Raw genomic sequence first — 4,483 nt, 5'->3', positions numbered from 1 at the left:
AAAAAGGAAAGGATAATTTGAATTTCTTCTCTAAAATAGGACAAAACATTAGACTATCCTTTCTTTTTTTTTTACAAGAAAACTAATAATAAAAAAATAATACCGCACGATATTTTACTGAAAAGCAATTTAAGGGTAAATTACAACCCACCAGAGGAGAATTTTTCCAGAAAATAATATTCCAAATGACCACCTGCGGACAGAGAAATTGTAAATAACAAAACTAGACAAAGAGAAAAACAAACTATTTTCCTTGCAAATAACACGGTTTGACTTGATGTGGAGAAGGCGGGATGTAGTCTTTAATCTGGGTGCATCAATTTCCGCCAAACGCGGTTTTTTAACGCCCCTCACCCCCTCCTTTGACCCTTAACTTCAATAAAAATCTATTGCCCACGTCCGGTCTCACATGATACGAACTTCGCCGCAAAATTTTGTTAGTAGATAACTGTTGGCAGTTTTGCCGCCAAATTGCATAGTTGGCGCACATAAGAACTAAAGAATCAATTAAATAGTTCTCAAACAAAATGTTCGATTTTTTTCGAATTTTTATATAATATCAAAGCTTCCAACTTGCACGCATTTGGCGTAATTTTTTTTTTTTTTTAACATTTGAAATGGTAATAATAAGTGGTAAATAATAGTAAATAATAAATTGTAGCTTCCTGTTTATTTCTTCGATTTTATTTAATTTAAAATGAGTTGATCACCTCTGCATGTAAATAAATTAAACATTATATAAGTGAGTGGATCAAACATAAATAAGACTTTTTTAACAATTAAATATTGAAACATTGCTCTAAAAAAATGCAAATATGTTATTATTCTATAGAATTTCCGCAAACTTCTACATAAAAACTTTTCCAACAAAATTTTCTGCAAATTTTTTCCAATGTTTTGGAAGGTTTTTAATCACGATGGCATAGAAGGAAGTATGCCGTGTTGTGAAACAATTTCTCAAACAAATAGTAGTCCGACGGTGCTACGTCCAGACTGCATGGAGGATGTGCATTTGTTGCCCAGTGTAATGCCTGTCACTTTCGTGTTACTGCGGCTTTATGAGGTCATGAACTTGGTCATTTTTCTCTGTCGTTAGACTCGCTCTTGGTCGAAGAGCATATTGAAGCTCTGGACAAGATATCATTGCCGAACTGTGCCTATAATCCAAGTAAAACTTAAATTGGTTTGTTCTTGCTACAAGTTTAATTATTATGCGTTGTGCAACTGCATTAGGAACGTTACGCTCTCACATGATTCAAGTTACTAAAAAAAGAACTTACACAGTACTAAACACTGCCAAGCAATTATTTAGGCTCTAGATAAAGTTCGATTGTTTGCCATCGCAATGAGAAAATCGTCTGTTGCTATTAAGAAAGTTTCATTTATATTTGATCCACCTACGTAAAAGTACGACATTCAACGGTGGTGCGTTTAAGTTATTACAAACTAAAATATATATTTCTGCATACGACTGCGATTCATTTTAAATGTTATTAAACCGTCTTAGGAAAAAATAAAAGTTGATAGGTATGTAGCTCCATTAACTCACCAAGTGAAAATATGCCCATGTACTTTACTTAATAGAGATTAGTGACTATATTGTTGCATTTTAAAAAAAATTTTTGGAATAAATGACAATTGTATTCACAATTAATATTATTCCTCGGGCCCATATTAGTCAGTGTAGTTTGTAGTAGATAAATAATAATTCATCCTTTTTGTTTTTATAAAAATATTTGTTTTAAGATTTAAAGTGGTAATAAATTTCATGCCTCTCTTTTTTTTTTTTTTTTTTTCAGTTTAATCCAATGGCAACATTCGACGAGTGAGACTAGTCATGCGTTTGCTTAAAACCAAATCAAAAGTGCGTTGCCATTAGTCTATTTCAGAAAGAGATAATGCATTGATACCATCATATCATATAAATGATCATGTAATCAAACCTTATTTAAATAATCCATAGCTGCAAACTCTTCCAGCTTTCCCGGAAGATTTTATTTACATACTTAAAGTGGTAGCGAAACTTAGGTTATTCCTTTAACACTAGGTTTACGGGACGCGTCATTTTGACGCAATTCGAATTTCATAAGGAAAATTGCAAAACCAGTTTGCATTTTTATTTTATCTCTTGTAATGACTTTTATCCATTGATCGAGGTAAATATATATTGAAGTCTATTTTCTTCAAAAGCGTTGAAATATTGAAATTCTCTTAGTGGTATACCTATCTCTACGGATATGCGTCAATTTGACGCTATCGTAATTTAGACAAAATTTTGAGTAAGCATGCTAACATCACATCAATAATAAATAGGAATGTACAGACAATACTTCGATCCGTTATCTCAAATGAAACAAGCGATAAACAACTGTTGCCGATAAGCAATAATAGAAAGAACAAACGCAGAATGTCAATTGATGTCAGAGTGTCAGATTTCGAAGTTTTCAGTTGCTTAGCTCGAGTATTGCAAAAAATAAATGATACTAGAATATTTCATTAATATATATCTCATATTTTCATTTTTTCTTCTTAAAATTAGATTGTTTTCTAAGTGTAGAGATGCCAACTGCTCCGGACACGTCATAATAATTTAACACGTCATAAAAAAAAAATTTAAAATAAAAAAAATAAAAAATAAAAAAACGGTGAATAACTACTCAGCAAATTTTGTAAATATAAAGTGGTGAATAATATAAGCCTACGAATTGTTTAGAAATAGTGGTGGACAAAAATCCACTAAATTGAATTTATTAAACCAAGAATCATAATTGGTCAACTACCACTTTAAAATATATATTTGCTGTCCGGAGCAAGTTGGCAACTCTGTAAGTGCTGTTATATGCATTCGTTCATGCGTCAAATTGACGCGTGTTCGTGGAAATAGGTATATAAGAAACGTCCGTAAACATAGCGTTAATGTGATCCTTGACTATAAAAGTGTAGGAGGATATCCGCAATCTGAAAAATATAGTCTTAATGGTTTACACGAGAGAGCGGACAAAGTTCAAGCCCGTTAATGTTAATTTTACAAATGACATATTTCGACAATATATTTTTTAAAAAATCAAACATTTTGTCGTTTATTCAAAAGAAATTCCATGCAAAAATAATTTTTACTATTTATAAATAATTTTTTGTTATTTCATTTAATTTCGACTAATTTTTTAAAATTACAATTTAATTTTTAAAAAAAATGATTTACAATAATTTTTACCACTTTGACGGACGAACAGTTTATTTTTTTAAGAAAATAATTAACTCTTAATAATCTCTTTGTGAAGTTAATCAGATAATGCATAATCATTGAAAATAAAATTTCAATGCAACATAGTTGAAATTTTTTAAAAAATCGAAAAAGTGCCAAATCTGGTATTTCAACCTCTGAATAAAACCCTAAAATCTAATCACCACTGACCGCTATTCAGTGAACCCTAAATTGACGCCGTCCATCTTGACCTATGACGTGCGCTAACAAGGTAGGGGTAGGGTATCTATGTTACTTAGTACATAAAAAACCCTTTTCCCCCTGAGATAAATAGGGGGTGTGGAAGGCATAAACAAGGTATATCTAATATAGAACATTCGAACAAAAAATAACAGGTGGTACTGAGACAAGGAAAGGTGGTATAGCAAAGTCCCTCCATCCAATACATTCATCACCTACAAACGAACTTAGGCGCCTGAAGGTTTGAAAGTTAGGCCCCCTACCCTACAAATCCGTTTTTACCTTTCAAAAACTAGGTTTAAACCTGGTGATTTTGATGGTGGGGTGTCTATAGCCATTTCTCAAAGATGCTAACAAGGTTTGCTGAATTGCTGTCAACAGGGGACATTTGTATCTGTGGGAAAGTTGGCAGATAGTTAGTGTCTTTCTGGCTGACGAATTTGGCAGTTTTTCTGCGAAAACCATCTGCTTGAAATTTGTGAGAGTTAAAGATGATAATTCTGGGTACCACGCCCTATGGAGGAATTATCTTTTCAGTTAAATCTTGTGTTTTTTGGAGAAGAAAAAGTAAACATATGTTACTTCTTCAAACATTTTTAGAAAGGGATAATTGCCGAAGTCACTACCATGGCTAAGAAGCTTTTAAAGTGTATCGATTCTGATTCTCTAACTCCACCATTTGAAAGTGAAAAAAATGAGTAGCCATCACCATTTTTTTAAATAATTCACTATTATTTTACATTGTGACATCATTTTAAATGAATATTTATCATAATTGCATACCTGCCAACTTTTGCGCATTTTGTGTAAAAATTTTATTTTTGCATTTTACCCTTTAATGAGCCATTTACTTGTAGTAAAGGTAAATTGAAGTATTTTTGGAATTGAAACTGATATGAGAATCGTAATTGATATAAGGAAAAAAAACTAATTTAGCTTATAAAATATTAATCTAGATTTTAATGCTATTTTTTTTGGTGGTAAGTATACTTACCACGACCTATTAGGAACTTATTGACTTTTATTTTTCGTTATTTA

The sequence above is a fragment of the Parasteatoda tepidariorum genome, chromosome 9 (genome assembly GCF_043381705.1).
Source record: "Parasteatoda tepidariorum isolate YZ-2023 chromosome 9, CAS_Ptep_4.0, whole genome shotgun sequence".
In the NCBI taxonomy this organism is placed as follows: Eukaryota; Metazoa; Arthropoda; class Arachnida; order Araneae; family Theridiidae; genus Parasteatoda; species Parasteatoda tepidariorum.
This window is presented reverse-complemented; position numbering follows the sequence as displayed.